This window comes from Rhinoderma darwinii, unplaced genomic scaffold (assembly GCF_050947455.1).
Source record: "Rhinoderma darwinii isolate aRhiDar2 unplaced genomic scaffold, aRhiDar2.hap1 Scaffold_56, whole genome shotgun sequence".
In the NCBI taxonomy this organism is placed as follows: Eukaryota; Metazoa; Chordata; class Amphibia; order Anura; family Rhinodermatidae; genus Rhinoderma; species Rhinoderma darwinii.
This window is the reverse complement of record NW_027464111.1, coordinates 274,086-295,000: the sequence shown is the minus strand read 5'-3', so window position 1 is coordinate 295,000 and position 20,915 is coordinate 274,086. Positions and strand designations below refer to the sequence as shown.

The window sequence follows — 20,915 nt, the reverse complement described above, 5'->3', positions numbered from 1 at the left end:
ATCCCTCATACAGCTGCATCGCTCATACAGCTGCATCCCTCATACAGCTGCATCCCTCATACAGCTGCATCGCTCATACAGCTGCATCCCTCATACAGCTGCATCGCTCATACAGCTGCATCCCTCATACAGCTGCATCCCTCATACAGCTGCATCCCTCATACAGCTGCATCCCTCATACAGCTGCATCCCTCATACAGCTGCATCCCTCATACAGCTGCATCCCTCATACAGCTGCATCCCTCATACAGCTGCATTCCTCATACAGCTGCATCCCTCATACAGCTGCATCCCTCATACAGCTGCATCGCTCATACAGCTGCATCCCTCATACAGCTGCATCCCTCATACAGCTGCATCCCTCATACAGCTGCATCCCTCATACAGCTGCATCCCTCATACAGCTGCATCCCTCATACAGCTGCATCCCTCATACAGCTGCATCCCTCATACAGCTGCATCCCTCATACAGCTGCATCGCTCATACAGCTGCATCCCTCATACAGCTGCATCCCTCATACAGCTGCATCCCTCATACAGCTGCATCCCTCATACAGCTGCATCCCTCATACAGCTGCATCCCTCATACAGCTGCATCGCTCATACAGCTGCATCGGCTGAAAAATATAAAAAGTTATGGCTCTAAAAATATGGCGACACAAAAACAAATATTTTTTTTTAAAAAAAGTGTTTTTACTGTGTAAAGCCCCATGCACACGACCGTACATTTCATCCGTAATTAACGACTGCAATTACAGACCCATTCATTTCTTTTGCCAACGGTCACCGTCCCGTATATTTATGGGAAGGTGCTCGGGCCATAGGAAGCTTCCGTAAAATATAGGACATGTGTAATTTTTTTATTTTACAGACCATGCTCCCATACTTTATAATGGGAGCATGGCCTGCAAATGAGGACGACTGTCCGTGGCCGGCCGTAGCCGTAATCACGGACTGGGATTACAGCTACAGCCGTGTGCAGCGGGCCTAAAAGTAGTAAAACATAAGAAAACTTTTATTTCTATTCCCCCCAAAAAAAGTTAATAACAGCTAATCAACAAATTATATGTACCCCAAAATAGTGCTATTAAAAAATACAACTTGTCCCGCAAAAAACAAGTCCCTATGTTTGCTATGTCGATGCAAAGATAAAAAAGTTCTAGCTCTTTGAATGCCACAATGGTAAAACGTAAAAAACTGCTTGGTGATTAAGGCCTAAAATAGGCTGGTCACTAAGGGGTTAAACACACTCTAGTACAGCCGGCATTATGTGATCCACCTTGTCTGAAACGGCTGTAAAAGTGACCTGTTCTGGTTTGGAAAGGAACACATTGTAAACATGCAAAATACAATCTATATGATCTGTCATGCAGCAAAGAGAAGCCCCAACATCAGCCATAGTCTATGTTCACACAGGGAGTATTTTCTGCCTTCAAATCAGCAACACAAATCTGCATCGCACCCCTGAGGAGTTTGAAGCTGATTTTTACTTGGATTTAACCATGGATTTGTCATGGCAAGGGTTAAATACAAATTCTTCCACCTTTCCGCAACAGAACAGAACATGCTGTGGATTTTCAGATCTGCAAGCCCTAACAACCCTGCTGATTTTTTCTGCAATGTGTGAATGAGGTTTGGAAAACTTGCAATGCAAGTTGCTGCAGATTTTTGGTGAAGAATCTTTGCAGAAAATCTGGAACAAATACACCCCCGGGTGAACATAGAACAAAAAATCCTAGAAAGGAATCTTCTAATCTACTGTATGGCGTCTGTCGCTGCACAACAATGACACATTAGGACACATTGAGAAATAAATATTTGTAAACATCTTGGCATGGACTGCGACCATTTCTTAGGCCCGGGCATCGCCATGTTCTGGCTGGTTCAGGACCCAGCAGTAAAAGATTGAGAAGTCGTGGTCTCGATCACTGGGAATTTGGCATTAAAAACTGCCACATACAGTTGTTGAAAATGAATACACTGGGAACATTTTCATGATGGGATTTCCCTTCCTTACACATTATAATATCTGCTTTGTTGGATTTGGATGAAACGACTGTCCAAAAAGATTATTGATGAAAATGATATTTGTCCAGTTTTAAAGATAATTCCTGAAAGACAATTGGCTGCAGTGAAGAGGTCATGTGACAGACATGTCTGGCAGTGATTGGTTATGATTTGGACTGGTTGGTAAGACCGTTGGCCGACTGCCATGATCAGTTGAGTTGTAACGACTCTTCCAGTGACTGGTGATCTCTGAGGAGAATGTCCTGCACATGATTTCCTTTCATATGTACCTGGTTGTGACTGCTCAGATCTCCTGTACATCTATCGGTAAGCGCTACTCTGAACACACTACACACAGCACAATATAGTCACACTATGCAGTGTAGCACAACAGATGGGGCTGAACTGTTCAGTTGTTGCTTTAATGTTAAGCAGCCATGTGACTAACTGACAGTCAGGCTGCCCATGCACCCTGCAGCTGAACAATGGTGGCTGCCGGGTGGCAAAACCCACGCGGTGTTATTTGCGGATTTACTAAGCAGTCCTTGGCTACGCGACATCTCCTGCTGTTTGGCGGCAGCTTTGTACTTTATCTCTACATGACATGGATAACAGATCTTTGACAATAACAAAATAAATCCCATGTTTTTATGTATTCTCGTTAATGACAGATTTACTAATATTTGCTTCCCCCTCTGTTTAAATTGACCTGCGCAGAAGCCCGCAGGACGCCTATTAGAAAGCGTATTCCTTGTATGTCTTACCGGTACCATGTTGGGGTCCACATGATGATTATTTTCATCTCACATTTCCATGGTTTTTCGTTTTTTCATCGACACCGCCTTATAAAGTCCTATTTGGTGCGGGATGAGGTGTATTTTTTAATCTTACCATTTTGGGGCACATAAATGTATTGAACAACTTTTAGTCTTGTTTTTATAGAATTCAATGGTCAGTACAAATGACATGACTTTCTTCTGGAGGTCGTCACAATTATGGCGATAGCAAACATATCCAGTTATTTTGTGTTTTATTCGTTTTGCACAATAAAAACTTTTAAAAACACTTCATTCTGAGAATGAAACTTTTTTTTCACCATTGTTTTTTGATGAGTTGTTTTTGCTGTTTTGGGAGGCGAGATTATAGCAATTCTGACATTGTTTTTTCCGTCATTCCCTGTGCAGGATAAATAATGTTGTATTTTTATAGTACAGGTCGCTACAGATGCCACGATACCAATCTTGTACTGTCAGGCATTTTGTAAGGGAAACTAGTTTCTTTTTTCATTTTTCTATAAACTTTATGAAACTTTTTTTTTACGTTTTTATTTTAGTCCTACTGCGGGATTTTAACATACAATATGCTGATTGCTAATATAATACATTGCAATACTTCTGAATGAAATTTACAGCCTGAAACTTAGTGCAAGTTTTATAACTCCAGAAAACCGCTAACGTGTAAAACTCATAAAGGTGTCCACCGATATCCTAACACTATAGGGCCCATATAGCTGCATTTAGGTGAATGGAACGGGCACTATAGCATCGCAGAGCCCTGTCCCGTTGACCTATACGTTGAAACTATACGGATTCCAAGCAACAGACAATGCCCGCCCCCACTCATACTAGCCCCTCCCACTTTGTCTTTTCCCTCAGTGACAAGGGTGTCTCTGTATGTTTGAGGAGGTAGAGCTTTGATTGAGGCAGGAGTCTTGAGTGCCTGCCACCAGTCTGAAGCCAGCCCTGTACAGCAGTGCCAGCCCAGCCAGCAGAAGAAGCTGAAGAGTAGGCAGTGCCTGCTTGTCACCCTGTGCTACCCCGCTACCCTACAGAGCCTGTGGCCATCTTTCGTGCCCCCTTTCCTCACAGAGCCCCACTGTAAGGAAGTGGTGGTGAAGTAAGGGTTAATGCAGGTGTTTAATAATGTGTTTAATAAGCCCTCATACCACTTAATCGACGGAAAAATAAAAAAGTTGTGGCTCTCGGAATTTGACGATACAAAATAAATTCTATTTTTTACACTTAGGTTTTTACTTGTAAAAGTAGTAAAATATAGAAAAAACTATATATTTTTGGTATCGCCGTAATCGTATTGACCCACAGAATAAAGCTAACATGTTGTTTTAATTGCACAGTGAATTCCGTAAAAACTATGCGCAAAAAACCATGGAGGAATCGCTGTTTTTTAAATTTACTACCCCACAAATAATTTTTTCCCCGTTTCCTAGTACATTACATTTAATGGTGCTACAAAAAACTACAACTCGTTCCGCAAAAATCAAGCCCTCATAGGACAATATAGACGCAAAAATAAAAAGTTATGTCTTTCGGAAGGTGGGGAGAAAAAAAGTAAAATTGGGCTGCTTTCTTTGCAGCCTGGCAGTTTTTCATCTTATAAACCTGCCGAAACCTAGTTCGGCAGGTGGTCTTTGGGAAAGATTTACTTGTTATATAGAAGACATAGAACAAGTACAGCCAGCAGGTGGCAGCATCTCCAACAAAGAGTCTGCTCTGCAAGTGATGCTTCCTCTTGCTTAGATTGGATTCACCATAAGACAAGGTAAATTATGCTGGCGGCTGTCACTATATTTGGAGCACTGTGATTGTCAGTGTCTGGGGGCGCTGTGGCTGTCACTGTATTTGGAGCACTGTGATTGTCAGTGTCTGGGGGCGCTGTGGCTGTCACTATATTTGGAGCACTGTGATTGTCAGTGTCTGGGGGCGCTGTGGCTGTCACTATATTTGGAGCACTGTGATTGTCAGTGTCTGGGGGCGCTGTGGCTGTCACTCTATTTGGAGCACTGTGATTGTCAGTGTCTGGGGGCGCTGTGGCTGTCACTGTATTTGGAGCACTGTGATTGTCAGTGTCTGGGGGCGCTGTGGCTGTCACTGTATTTGGAGCACTGTGATTGTCAGTGTCTGGGGGCGCTGTGGCTGTCACTGTATTTGGAGCGCTGTGATTGTCAGTGTCTGGGGGCGCTGTGGCTGTCACTATATTTGGAGCACTGTGATTGTCAGTGTCTGGGGGCGCTGTGGCTGTCACTGTATTTGGAGCACTGTGATTGTCAGTGTCTGGGGGCGCTGTGGCTGTCACTATATTTGGAGCACTGTGATTGTCAGTGTCTGGGGACACTGTGGCTGTCACTGTATTTAGGGCACTGTGACTGTTAGTATATTTGGAGACACTGGCTGTCTCTGTAATCGGGGACACTGTGGCTTTCACTGTATTTGGGGACACTGTGGCTGTTACTGTATTTGGGGACACTGTCTGTCTGTAATCGGGTGCACTGTGGCTGTCACTGTAGTGGAAGACACCGGCTGTCATTGGATTTGGACACACTGTGGTTACTACTGTATTTGAGGACGTCTTGCAGTCACTTTGTGCTAAAACCACATCCTATGTATATGTAATAAAGTAGATCATCTGTTTTTTACAATCATTTATGAAGTGTATGTTTGTGATGTAAACATTGGACTACTTTCCATTTTAGTTTTGATCTTCAGACTTTGCAACTTTATGATGCTCCACAGAGGAGACTGTGTGAGAACGTGGGGGAATTTATGAAGGGCATCACCCCAGTTTTCTGGCATTAAAAAGTCCAAAATGATGGCGCACGCCCTATTGCCGAATTATTTGCGATTTATTTGTTGTTTTGAAACTCTCTTGCCGCTTTAAAAAAAATGTGAGTGGCTTGGCAGGAGGGGCCCCCACCCACGGTGCAAAAGATTGACTACAATTTACGTCACAAACTGGATTTTACCCTGTGGGACACGGCCAGCCGAAGATGCAACACATTTATTAAAGGGGTTGTCCAGTTTTTATTTGTTTCATTTATTTATAGAATAGGAAATCATACAGTTTTCTAATATTCATGTATTAGAAACTCTGCTCTCATACCTTTCTCATATCAGTGCAGTTGCCACTGTAAAAATAAATAAATAATAATAGTATAGTCCATAGTAATGCATCCATGGGCTAACTGAAGTGACTAAATACGGGGAGAGTCATGTGATACATTCACGCACGCGCACACACACCATGTGACCCCCAGCATTCAGGTAACACTGTCCAGGTATCTAACCCGTCAATAGCATTTTACTGAGGAACAGAAGTCAGGCCTCATGCACACGACCATCATTTTTATCCGCAATTACGGATCCATAATTGCAGATAAAAATACTGACACGTTAATTTCTATGGCCCACGGACACCTTCCCATATATTTACAGGGAGGTGTATGGGCAGTAGAAATGAACCGCAAAATATAGGACTATTTTTTGAATTTACGGACCGTGCTCCTATACTTTATAATGGCAGCACGTCCCGCAATCATGGGTGACAGTCCGCGGCCATCCGTGCCCGTAATTATGGACCGTGCACATGGCTACGGCTGTGTGCATGAGACCTTATAAGTATTCCCTCTTCCAGCAGCCTCTCATCATGTCTGTCAGGGTCTGTGTAGAAGCAGCTCTTACATAATACTATCTGTCTCCTCTATGGGTTTTTTTTTTTTTTAAAACAGCCAACTTTATTAACAACATGATAACATTAGCTAGAGACAGGCAGACATTTTAAATATCACCTAGAGACAGGCGGCCATTTTAGTAAATACACGAACAGTGATGTGGTTGGTCATCATTATTCTACCATTAGTCCTATTCACTTAGCCCATGGATGTGTCCTCTATGCGGTCCCAACACATGTATGTCATGTTAATGCTAGGTGTCACATGATGTATGTGTGTGTATGTAGAGGGGAGGGTCACATGACTGCCACCATGTTTAGTCATATTCAGTTATCCCGTGGATACATTACATAGGATCTGTGCCTCTACCATTCTGCTGTGAGACTGCAAGGACATTCACCAACTTAAAACCCACTTGCCATTGGCCTATTACACCATTATTTTACCTTAAATAAAACCAAAGACAGCTTGTGTGGTAAAGTGGAAGTGGCCACAGCTTTATTATGTAAATATTTCTCTATTTAACCCCTTCCCGACATTTGCTGTATGGATACGTCATGGAAAGCTAGTGCTTCCCGCATTTTGCCGTATCCTGAGTCGACACCATCATTGCTGGATGTCAGCGTTGTATTACAGCTGACATCCCGCTGTAATGGTGGGGACCGAAATTAGCTTCGATCACCGCTATTAACCCCTTAAATGCAGCGGTCAAAAACGATCGCTGCATTTAGGTTGTTTGCAGCTCATCGGAACCCCAGCAATGAAATTGCAGGGGTTCCGGTGGCTGCAATGACAACCAGAGGCCTAATACTGGCCTCCCGGTCTGCCTAGCACGGAAAACGTCCATTATTATTGAAAAAAAAAATAAACCATACATATTTGGTATCGCTGCGTCCGTAAGGGTATGTTCACACGCAGTAGCAAAATACATCTGAAATTACGGCACTGTTTTCGCCTGAAAACAGCTCCTGATTTTCAGAAGTTTTTTGTAACTACTCGCGTTTTTCGCGGTGTATTTTACGGACGTTATTGGAGCTGTTTTTCAATGGAGTCAATGAAAAACGGCTCCAAAAACGTCCCAAGAAGTGACATGCACTTCTTTGATGTGGGCGTCTTTTTACACGCCGTCTTTTGACAGCGACGCGTAAAGTTACACCTCGTGGGAACAGAACATCGTAAAACCCATTGAAAGCAATGGGCAGATGTTTGTAGACGTAATGGAGCCATTTTTTCAGGCGTAATTCGAGGCGTAAAACGCCCGAATTACGTCTGATTATAGGCCGTGTGAACATACCCTAATGGCCTAAACTATAAAAATATTATTTTATTTATTCCACGCGGTGAATGGTGTAAAAAAACCATAAAAAAACGATACCAGAATATCGGTTTTTTGGTCACTTTGCCCTACAAATATTGGAATAAAAAGTGATCAAAAAGTCGCGTGTATCCAAAAATGGTACCTATATAAACTATAGCTCGTCTCGCAAAAATCAAGCCCTCATACAGCTCCGTCGACGAAAAAATGAAAACGTTATGGTTCTCACAACTTGGCGACAGAAAAAATACATTCTTTTTACAAAAGTAATTTTATTGTGCAAAATGTTGTAAAACATAAAAAAGTGCTATAAATTAGTTATCGCCGGAATCGGACTGACCCGCAGAATAAAGTTAACAAGTAATTTATAACGCATGGTGAACACTGTATAAAAAAACCTGAAAAACAATGCCAGAATTGCAGTTTTTTGGTCACCTTTCCTCCCAAAAAATAGGATAAAAAGTGATCAAAAAGTCGCATGTACCCCAAAATGGTAAAAATAATAACTATAGCTCGTCCCGCAAGGAGGGGCCCCAAACATATCTGCTGGAAGCGAGGGTGCCCGTATTATACCAGCACAACACTTTCCCATCAAAATTCCCCAAGCTGCAAAGGTGCGGAGTGTGGACCAAAATGGAATAAGTAAGGACTATTTATCAGTGCGACACTGGCCTGTGCAGAAAGGATTGCTTCACTGCGTAACACACATCTATGGATTATTTTACTGGGTTTTTTAACCCGATTATTATACCACCTGACTACGTCCCTGATGTACTCTGCCCAGCTTACATGTACACTCACATTGTAAACGGAAATACCAGCAATACTCAAACAAATCTACTACCAAGCAAATCCACTCTCCAAAAGCCAAATGGCGCTCCCTCCCCTCTGAACCCTACAACGTCTATGGCCGCGGACCCTAGTTCAGACTTACCCTCTGACGGCCGCGGCCATGGACGTCTGTGTTCTCGGTGGCATCTCCCTCCAGGGAGACGCCGGTACTCACTTCCGGGTTCTGAGACTGTTTCCTGCAGGGCGCGCGCGCCCGCACGAGCACTGCCTTAAATGCCCAGTACGCGTCCAGTTGTTTAAAATCAGTAATTAGCCCAGAATGCTGCTGGACTATAAAAAGGGCCCTGCCCACTTGATCCTTGTCGGAACGTTGTTGTATACCTAAAGTTTGTGTTGTAAATGATCTCCTAGTGTTTTCCAGTTCCCAGTATTACCCGTTCCTGCTGCCTGTACCCTGTATCCTGTGCTACCGTGCCTCTGTGCCATCTACAGTGAGAGTCAAGTCGTGTCTTCCGCTGCATCTACTGTGCCATCTACAGTGAATGTCAAGTTGTGTCACCGCTACTGTCTACATTGCCTCAGGTACCTTTTCTGGACTATAGACATTGTATTGTACCTAGTTGGCCAGCTGCTATCCCACTACGCGATATGGCTCAGTGGGTCACACCCTGCGCCGTGACAGTGCCTAAATAGCTGTTTACTTCCACATATAAGGCATTTTCATACCCGGGACAACCCTTTTAACAATATTTGCCACTGAAATAGTATATCTAGGTAAAAATTTAAATTTTTACTATGCAACAATCCGCAGCACAATCATTTATGGAAAAGACCTGTAGGGTGAAAATACTCACTACACCCCTTAATAAATGACTTGAGGTGTGCAGTTTCCAAAATGGGGTCACTTGTCAGGGGTTTCCTTTATTATTTCACATCAGAGCCCTGCAATTGTGAACCAATACTTTGTAAATCTTCAAATTAGGCCTCAATTTTACATGGTACTCTTTCACTCCTGAGCCCTGTCAAATGTCTCAGGCAGAGTGCTAATAGTGCTCTGCCCGGGACTATGGCTATGGGGTTGCCCCTGACAACAATGTCCATATATGTACAGTCATGTCAGGGGCTTCTCCTGAAGTGGAATCCCCAGCCAGAGCGTCGGCAATGCTCTGGCTGGGTATTCTACTCCTAGAGGGAACCCCAACGGCACTACCTAAAGGGAGGGGGGCTGTGTGGCACTACCTGGGAGGAGGGGGCTGTGTGGCAATACCTGGGAGAGTGGGCTTTGTGGCCCTACCTGGGTGGGGGGGCTGTATGGTACTACCTGGGATGGGGGCTGTGTGGCACTACCAGGGAGGGGGCTGTGTGGCACTACCTGGGAGGAGAGGGCTGTTTGGCACTACCTGGGAGGGGGGCTGTGTGGCACTATCTACAGAGGGCACTAAATTTATTGGGGTACAATCTGAGGGCATAAATTCTATATGAGGGCATAAACAGGGCTAATGTCTATAAGGGGACAAAAAAATTAAGTTTTCTGCCATTTTACTGCCGCTGTGAGTTTCCCCGCAAAGGGGCTTACTAAGTCTGTGTCGCCCAAGGGCCCACATAAACCTGGAGCATGGCCTGTATATATATATATATATATATATATATATATATATAGCTAGAACGACTAGTCACTCAGCTCTCATAGAACAGCAACACTGTGGATCTGCAATGGTGACCACAAGCCATATTTCCCTGATACTATCTGATAGATACACTCAACGTATCAGAGCAGTATTGTGTGTGTTTTATATGACCAATATGCCATCCATCACTGCCCCACAGAGTTTGTTACCAATCTTTCCCAGGCGGCAGAATGCCAGATCTGCCTAGTCCTGTATTGATAAATCTACATCCCCTATATCGTAGCATTACTAGTCAGATTTGCTAATCAGGAGCCAAGAATCGCTGCGAAGCTGCGATTAACACACCTGCCTTTTTATGCAGTGATACATTTCGCATACTGTAGCTTAGCTAGCCAGATTTGTCTTTCAGGATCCCAGGAAAGCTGGGTAACAAACCATGTGAAGTTGTAATAGAGACTGTAAAATACTAAATCCCCCTAAATAAATGCCCCTCCTCGCTACCAAATTGTGCCATAGATAAGGCAAAGCCTTTCAGGGTACTGGGACAGCTGGGTAACAAACCATTATCTCTCAAATTGTGTCATATTTAGGCAGATTTGCCTTTGAGGGTTTCAGAAAAGCTGGGTAACAAACCATATGAAACTGTAATAGAGATCTGCTTTATACTCAATCCCCCTAAATAAATGCCCCTCGTCGCTACCAAATTGCTATATCTAGGCATATCTAGACTATATCTAGGCAGATTTGTCTTTCAGGAACCTGGGCAACCTATATTCCGTAGGGGGACTTAGCGGACAATTTCCCCGCAGATTTTGATGCGAATTCTTGGGAAATCCACATATGTTACATACAGATTTAGTTGCGGATTTAGCAGCAGATTTGACCTAGGTTTCAGCCTATGCATTGCAAAGGCTGAAATCCGCAGTGAAAATCCGTGGCTTCTCCGCAACAGAATAAGCACGCGGCAGATTTGAAATAAGCAGAATGCTCCGCTGTTATTGCGGTCGTCGTCTTCTGCTACATGTGGAAGGGGTTTTGAAAACCCCATCCCCTTGTGATGTACTGTAAGCTGCTGCGGATTTGCGATGCAGAACCCACGCTGCAAATCGGCAGAAAAACTGCCACATCCGGACACACCCTTAGGCCTTATTCACACGAACGTGTATTACGTCCGTGCTACGCGCGTGGAAATCACGCGCGTCGCACGGACTTATGTAAGTCAATGGGGCCGTTCTGACATGTCGTGATTTTCACGGCGTGTGTCCGCTGCGTAAAACTCACGACATGTCCTATACTTGCCCGTGTTTCGTGCAGCACGCACCCATTGAAGTCAATGGGTCCGTGCAAATCGCGCTCGGCACACGGAAGCACTTCCCGGTGCCGCACGTGATGCTCGCTACAGTAGTAAAATAAATGAATGAAAACAGAAAAGCACCTCCATCATAATGATGTCGGCTGCGTGAAAATCACGCAGCCACGCACCATATACAGATGCCACACTGAACTTTTGCGCTCGTAAAACGGACACGTTCGTGTGAATAAGGCCTAAGACTGGGTTCCCACAGTGCAGATTTTGTCAGCATTTTGTAAGCCAAAGCCAGAATTGGATCAAGGAGAGCGGACCTATAAGGCCTTCCCTTATATATTTCTTCTGTTTAGGTTCCGTTCCTAGTTTTGGGTTAAAAAATACTTGCAAAATCTGCACAGTGAGAACCCAGCTTTAGGCTACACAGCATATCCAACCTTGAACCTGCAGGGAATTCCGCCTGAAAAAGTGCACATGGTGCCGATTTTCAGTCGGAATCTCCGCTGCAGAAACACTGCTTGAAAAAAAATAAAAGAAGCTGATAGTTACCCCTGGCTGTTGTCATAGCAACGCCTTCTTCTGTTTCAGTGCAGCCTGGCCTCCTGGAATGATGCGGCAGCCCAATTGACCGCCACAGCTTGTGATTGGCTGCAGCAGTCACATGGGTTGAAACGTCATCCCAGGAGGCCAGGTGTCACTCAGGACAGAGAAACGCGTCACTATGACAAAGGCTGGAGGTAAGCATTAGCTTTTTTGTGAATTTTGAAGCAGAATCGCAGCGTTTCCGCCACAAAAGTGGCAACATTTGCTATTTGTTCTAGGTTTCACTTCCGCAGCAAAAAATTTCATAAATTGACCTATCAATGGCACGTCAATTTATGCTGCGGATTTGTTGCTATTTTGTTGCGGGTTTTCCTCATTGAATTGAATCAATGTGGAAAACCAGCAACAAAATAGCAACGGATCCGCAGCATAAATTGGCAGGCTGCGTATTTAAAATCCGCACTGCAGGTCAATTTATGAACGTTTTTGCTGCAGATTTTTACTGTAGCGTCTGCATGAGATTTGTTCAAATCTCATTCACTGTGCTGCTACTGTAAATGCTGCGTCATTTCCTTAGGCCTAGTTCACACTGAGTTTTTTTGGGCCCTGTTTTTGGTGCGGAAAACACGTTGGAAACTGCGCCAAAATACAGCAGAAATCGCCTACCATTGATTTCAAAGGGAGGTAAAGGCTTTTTTTCCTGCGAGTGGAAAAGAAAACGCTTGCAGGAAAAAAAAGCGTCATGCTCTTTCTTCAGGCGTTTCCATCTCTGACCTTTCATTGACATCAATGGGAGGCAGAGAAAATGTTTTTCACTGCGCTTTTTGCCCACGGCTGAAAAACTCGCAAAAAAAAAAAAAAACGCAGCAAAGAGAGCGCAGCCTCCTGAAGGAATTTTGAAGCAGATTTTTCTGCCTACAAAAAACTCAGTGTGAACATACTTTTAGGGTGTTCACAAGTGGCATTTCCGCTGCAGATGTTTAGATAGAGGAGGCTGGTAGGAAAAGGCTCCCTCTTTTCTGCAAAATCACAACGGCTTTTTTCTGCAGCTTGCTGGAAGTCTTGCAGGTTTATCTATAGGGGACAATTTTATAAAAGGATTTATTTCATTTAATGTGTGTTTTTAAGGTTAAAGGACGAGTGTCACGAAAAAAAAATGTTTTAGATCAATTTGCTTTTAGTGTTTTATTTAAAAAAAATGTATTTATTTGTGTGTTTGTGTTTTACTTTTTTTTATTTTTTCACTTTTTCTTGTCTATGGGGGCTGCCATTTTTTTTCCCATCTCTGTATGTGTCGATTAACAACACATACAGACATGGAATACGGTGCATACAGTCCCATAGTGAATGCGAACGGGGCCCGTTCCATCCACTATGCTGTACGCCGTCTATGTGGGAACGGCGCATGCGCCGCTCCCACACAGTCCAAATTGAACTGTGCGATGTCCGGCGCCATTTTCTTGTGGACCGGAAGTCGCGGCCGGACAGTAAGATTACTACTTCCGGTCGCGGCTTCCGGACTTGTGCACTTGGAGCGGAGGTAGCAGAGGGACCGAAGGGTGCGGCGGCGGCAGGAGCAGGTAAGTGAGGTCTGTCTATGTTCGTGTTTTACTGTGTGTTTTCTACTGTATGTTAACCTACTACACTGTGTGTTAGCTCAAAAAATGGCGACACACAGTGTAGGAGGTTTGACCGTTCAATCCCCTCGTTTCTCCCGGCACTAGCCAGGATAAGGGAGGGGGGATTCTGAGAGCTCTCGTATTTATGCAAATGAGGCTTGCAAAAGTACAACTGGGCGTGTTGAAAAGTAAAAGTACAACTGGGCGTGTATTATGAGTGTACATCGGGGCGTGTTTACTACTTTTACTAGCTGGGCGTTCTGATGAGAAGTATCATCCACTTCTCTTCAGAACGCCCAGCTTCTGGCAGTGCAGATCTGTGACGTCACTCACAGGTCCTGCATCGTGTCGGCACCAGAGGCTACAGTTGATTCTGCAGCAGCATCAGCATTTGTAGGTAAGTAGCTACATCGACTTACCTGCAAACGCCAATGCTGCTGCAGAATCATCTGTAGCCTCTGGTGCCGATGTGTCCTCGCTCGTCCGACACGATGCAGGACCTGGGGAAGTGACGTCACAGCGTGATCTCTGGAGAACACGGCTGTGTCTGCACTGGCAGAAGCTGGGCGTTCTGAAGAGAAGTGGATGATACTTCTATACAAAACGCCCAGCTAGTAAAAGTAGCAAACACGCCCCGATGTACGCACATAATACACGCCCAGTTGTACTTTTACTTTTCAACACGCCCAGTTGTACTTTTACTGTAAACACGCCCAGTTGTACTTTTGCAAGCCTCATTTGCATAAATACGAAAATGGTCATAACTTGGCCAAAAATGCTCGTTTTTTAAAAATAAAAACGTTACTGTAATCTACATTGCAGCGCCGATCTGCTGCAATAGCAGATAGGGGTTGCAAAATCTGGTGACAGAGCCTCTTTAAGGGTATGCTCATATGCTTAACAAAAAACGGCTGTTAAATACGTAGCTGTTTTCAAGGGAAAACAGCCTATGATTTTCAGGTGTTTTTTATGCAAAGCGTTATTTGATGTGTTTTTTTACTGCCATTTTTGTAGCTGTTTTTTTTTGAGACAATGAGAAATGGCTCCAAAACGGCTCAAGAAGTGACATGCACTTCTTTTTTACCGGGCGTTTTTTTATGTGCCGTTTTTAGAAACGACGCGTAAAAAACGCCCCGTGGGAACGAAACGCCGTTTTTCCCATTGACATTTATCGGCATATGTTCGGAGGTGTTCAGGCCATGTATTTTCAGCCATTTTTCAATGCGTTTACAGCCCGAAAAACAGCTGAATATAAGCCGTGTGAACACACCCTTAGGCCTGATTTACACGAGCGTGTGCGTTTTGTGCACGCAAAAAATGCAGCATTTTGCGTGCGCAAAAGGCACTTAACAGCTCCGTGTGTCATCAGCGTATGATGCGCGACTGCGAGATTTTCTTGCAGCCGCCATCATTATGACACTCCATTTGGATGTTTGTAAACAGAAAAGCAGGTGGTGCTTTTCTGTTTACTGTAATGACGGGGGTAAGGAAACAGACAAGTGAGCCCTAATCTACCCGCCACTCAGTCCCTGCCTACTTGCAACGACCCGCCCTAGGCGATGGGGTACAACTGGGCGACAGTCCCTACGCTCAATATGTGCACGACAGACAAACAGATAAGGGTACACAGAAGCAAGGGAAAAGGGGCAGTTTCCCACGGCAACACAGAGAGCAACAAGAGTGGTGAACGAGCCGAGTCAAACCAGGAGTGTACGAGGTACCAAACGCAGAGCAGGAGAGTAGTCAGTAAGCCAGGGTCAAAATGAAGCAGGGTCAAATAGATCAAGAAGCTGCAGCAGGGCCAGGAAACCAAATGAGAAGAATCACAAGCAAGGAGGAACAGGAAAGGCAGGTATAAATAGACAGAGGGCGGGAGCTAGCTCCGTCTGGCCAGGCTGTGATAGGCTCTCCCACTCCTAAGCCTGCCATCCTGAGTGGTGGAAGATGGAGTCAGTCTCAGAGACATAGAAGCAGGTGCAGACTGATTACCTATGGGCGTGGATACAGAAGCTGTGCCTGGCAGATCCTTAACATTTACATTCAGAGTTTGACAGCTGTTGCGCGAATCACACAGTTCGCACGGAAGTGCTTCCGTGCGGCATGCGTGGTTTTCACACACCCATTGACTTCAATGGGTGCGTGATGCGCGAACAGTGCACAAAGATAAGACATGTCGTAAGTTTTTTTCAGCGGACTCACACTGAGCAAAACTCACGGACTGTCTGCATGCCCCCATAGACTAATATAGGTGCGTACGACACGTGTGAAAAGCACGCGCGTCGGCTGCACGTATATCACGCTCGTGTAAACGAGGCCTTTGTGTCACTTTTAACATGAGACATGAGGAAGTGAGGATTGTTCCTGGGAATACTCCTGAAGGGCAGCATATTATAGGTAGAGATCCGCTGGGCTATTATGTTAATACAGCACAAAAAATATTATAAAAAGAATACACATGTAAAGCTCTAAAGTGATAATCAAAAGTGAAAGTCTTCTAGCGGAAACGTGATGCATAAAAAAGTTACACCTTGTCCTGCAAAAATAAAACAAGGCCTCAAATAGAAACGTAGACATTAAAGTAAAAAAAAGATTATGGCTAGAAGGCAAAAAAATAAAAATGGCCAAGCATGCTGCAACCTTAATAAGTTCCCAATTGTTCCAGTATAAGCCTACAGTAGTGATTCTGAATTCTATTGCCAACGTGTAAAATGGTATACGATGTGTTTTTTTTTCTACTAACAGAGTTGCCTCAAAATGTACATTTGTTTATAAAGCATAATGATCTGCTTTCAGTGCTCTACAAATGATGAATTCTTCATGGATATTCATCTATAGCACTCACAGGCTTCTCCCTACAGTTGACATCATAGTCTTCTCCCTTCAGTTGATGACATCACAGCTGATGGAATACTAAGGCATTGTGATGTGTCTTTTTTACAGACAAGCACCTGATGCAGCAGCTCTTATGTGTAGAGCAGTCTTCGTCCTATCAGACCTGTTCAGTTCTCAGACAAGACCACCATTTTCTTCATGCTACAAGATCTTCACATCATAATCACAGGCTCTGCAGGAAAGTTCACCGCAGGGAAACAGGTAAAGACCATTCCAGTTTTGTATGCCAGGGCATGGGGTCACATTCAGACTTTCTCTAGCCATTTTACATGTTTCTTACATGTTTCAAGAGTTACAGCAGTTTTCAAAACCATGTCCCCCTTTTCATATGTAATTATTGTATGGCCACTCAAGCGGCTGTAACGTCCTTCCTCCTGAGCGCTGCAGCAGCTTTCAATATACAATAATCTAATGTTGATTTCTTTCCATGAATGCTGCTATAGGTCAGAAACCTCCAGCATTGCCTGGAGGTCATAAGAACTTACGTAACAGCCTGGTGCACCCCTGATTGTAGTTATATGGCTACATGCATGACAAAAAGAAAAATTTACACTATGGAAGAATACCAAATACAGCATTTTATGGGTAGAGATGCCCTCTAAGGCTGTGTTCACATCAGCGTTGTCTTTCCTTTGAGGGTTTCCATCGGGGAAACCCCTCAATGGAAAGGCAAGCGGAAACCTTAGCTTCTGTTTGCATCACCATTGATCTCAATAGTGACGGAAACATTGCTAATGGTTTCCGTTTGTCACCGTTGTGACAAGGTTCCGTCGTTGTTTTGACAGAATAAATAGTGCAGTCGACTTCTGAGGGCCTGATACTGAAAGCCGAAGGATTGTCAGAGGCAGTCATAAAAACCCTACAAAAAGTAGTAAAAATGTCACTAACAGTAAATTTATCTCAACTTACTTCTGCAGGCTTCTGTTTAACAATGGCATATGAAATGACAGTCTTAAAGAGGCTCTGTCACCACATTATAAGTGGCCTATCTTGTACATAATGTGATCGGCGCTGTAATGTAGATTACAGCAGTGTTTTTTATTTAGAAAAACGATCATTTTTGACAGAGTTATGACCTATATTAGCTTTATGCTAATGAGTTTCTTAATGACCACCTGGGCGTGTTTTACTTTTTGACTAAGTGGGCGTTGTGAAGAGAAGTGTATGACGCTGACGAATCAGCGTCATACACTTCTCCCCATTCATTTACACAGCACTAGCGATATAGCTATATCGCTATGTGCAGCCACATATACAAGCACTAACGTTACTGCAGTGTCCTGACAATGAATATATATTACCTCCAGCCAGGACGTGTTGTCTATTCAGAATCCTGACCACTTCTGTAGCGTCTGTGTGAGACTACAGCACAGCACAGCGAGATCTCGCTGTAAATGACAGCTTACAGCGTAATCTCACGAGACAACGCCTGCTATGCTGTAAATCACAGAGAAGTGTCAGGATTCTGAATACACATCGTGTCCTGGCTGGAGATAATGTATATTCATTATCAGAACACTGCAGTAATGTTATAGTGTGTTTATGTGGCTGCACATAGCGATATAGCTATATCGCTATGTGCTGTGTAAATGAATGGGGAGAAGTGTATGACACTGATTGGTCAGCGTCATACACTCCTCTTTACAATGCCCACTTGGTCAAAAAGTAAAACACGCCCAGTTGGTCATCAATAAACTCATTAGCATAAAGCTAAAATAGGTCATAACTCTGTCAAAAATGATCGTATTTCTAAATTAAAAAACACTGCTGTAATCTACATTACAGCGCCAATCACATCATGTACAATATAGGCCACTTATAATGTGGTGACAGAGCCTCTTTAATAAATTCCCCCATTGTATTCATGTGACCAGCTTTAGGACTTAAAAGTCAATTTTCACAACAAGTGACATTGTTAGTTGTTAAGGTAGGGTAAATGAATTAAGCTAGTCGGATATTATCTTTAATGTATTGAAACTTTTTTAGTTGTATATACATGACTTTTTTGTTAGTATATACATGATTAGACATTGTCTTATTTTTTTTAATTTTTTCACAACTCAGGAAATATTATAAATTAGATTCTAATTGATAACATTTCCATGTGCTGGTCACTAGAGGGAGCAATTCCCAAAATTGAAGCATTGCAATGTGGTAAAGCAACCTCATTGCTTTATGCTGCAAATTTGGTATAGACACACACGCTCTAGTGAGCTCACAGAATCCCCCCTCCCTTGTCCTGGCTAGTGCCAGGAGAAAGGAGGGGGTTGAATGTTCAAACCTCCTACACTATGTGCCGTCATTTTTTGAGCGAATGCACAGTGTAGTAGGCTTACATACAGTGGTAATCACACAGTAAATCACAAACATACACAAACACAACTTACCTGCTCCTGCCGCCGCTAACTTCGCTCCGTCTGCTCGCTCCGCTCCTAGTACTTGCTTCTAATCACATGTCCGGAAGTCACGACCGGAAGTAGTCATCTTACTGTCCGGCCGCGGCTTCCGGTCCACATGAAAATGGCCGAAGACCTTCCTTTTGGACTGTGTGGGAGTGGCGCATGCACCTTTCCCACACAGACGGCGTACACCATAGTGAATGGAACGGCTCCCGTTCGCATTCTCTATGGGGATGTATGTGCCGTATTCCATCTCTGTATGTGTCGTTAATCGACACATACAGAGATGAAAAAAAAAATGGCAGCCCCCATAGTGAAGTAAAAGTTAGAAAAAATAAAAAAGTAAAACACAAACACACAAATAAATAAAATGTATTTTAATAACACACTAAAATCAAATTTATATATAATAATTTTTTTTCGCGACACCCGTTCTACTGAAGTGTTTAGACAGTGAATAGACATTCCACAGGATGTCTATTCACAATCTCTGCACTTCGTTACTCTGTCTGTGGTAGTTACAGCAGAGGAAGCGTGATACAACGAGATCACGCTTCCTCTGCTGTAACTACCATAGAAACAGTAACGAAGTGCAGAGATTGTGAATAGACATCCCGTGGAATGTCTATTAAATATCTAAGCACTTCAGTATTGTTAATGTGTTAGTATAAGACAGCACATAAGGATCTAGCAGGATCCCTATGTGCTGAGTAAATGAATGGAGAGGAGTGCATAAGGCTGATTGGTCAGCGTCATACACTCCCCTGTACAACGCCCACTTGGTCTAAAGTAAAAATACACCCACTTGGCCATTAAGCAACTCATTAGCATAAATCTAAAATCGCTAATAAAGTGGTAAAAATAGATAGTTTTTTTAAAATAAACCTACATTAAAGCGCCGATCTTCTTATGTAGGAGATACGGCACTTATAATGTGGTGACAAAGCCTCTTTAAATGATAAGCAAATTGTTTCTTTTTTTTTTCTACCTAAATTGGCAGAAAACACACCTATTTTGGAGATATAAAAGACAGCTAGAAGGGAAATGGAGGAGGCCGGTGGTTTTTAATTATTTTTTTTCCTAGGTGTCTTTTATTTCATTTGCTAACGATTTAGGCAAAGTAGCTCAAAAGTAAATTTTTTTATAATACATGATTTTGTAAAGTATTGTAATGGGAAATTTTGGCGCACGCCCGTTTTAAGTAAAAATTTTAGCTTTTTGAGACTTTATGCTGTTTTCGCGTCTTTTCATATAGTAAGTCGGGACCAGCGGGAGAGCAGATCTCCTGCATGACATATTTAATTTACACCTGTGGATATTATAGCTGACATCTATGCTAACTGGTGTAGATGTCAGTTTGTGGAGCACTGACAACCCTAGTTGCGCCATATTTATTCAGAGCTGTGGGCTTCTTGGAGTATGTTCACATTCAATTTTTTATTTTCGGCAGAGGTATGTGTCGGGAGAAGTCTCTACGTATACCTCCAACGGAAGGCTATATAGGCATAGAGTGGGATATATCACCTGAACTCCCCGGGCACAGCGTTACTTTAAGCACTAGGCTCGGAAAGCCCCTGACGTTAGCAACGCTCTGACTGGGGATTCTGCTCCTAGGGAAGCCCCTGACAACACTGTCCATAAATGGACACTGACGTTAGGAGCTTTAAGATGCCAAAATCCTAGGCCAGAACACTGGCATTGCACTGGCTGGGGATTCCACACCTGGAGGGAGCCCCTGACGTCACTGTCCATATATGGATTCTGCTCCTTAAGGATCCCTTGATGTTACTGTCGGGCTGGGAATTACACTTGTAGAGAAAGCCTCTCACTTTACTGTGCATATATGGTTTTAAATATCCATATTTGGCTTTAAACTCTGGAGTCCCCTGCCAGAGCATTGCAAGCACTCACTGGCCGGGAACTCCTGACTTGGGAAAGCCCTTGATGTC

General features: G+C 43.5%; 1 long non-coding RNA gene across 1 annotated transcript; it reads left to right on the top strand.

Moving 5' to 3' along the window:
• The first annotated feature begins 6,573 nt into the window (after window positions 1-6,573).
• On the top strand, window positions 6,574-20,042 carry LOC142723851 (uncharacterized). Its single transcript, XR_012875715.1, has 4 exons — window positions 6,574-6,709; window positions 8,991-9,161; window positions 16,616-16,768; window positions 19,967-20,042. It is a non-coding gene; the product is annotated as an uncharacterized LOC142723851 (long non-coding RNA).
• Window positions 20,043-20,915: the final 873 nt, after the last annotated feature.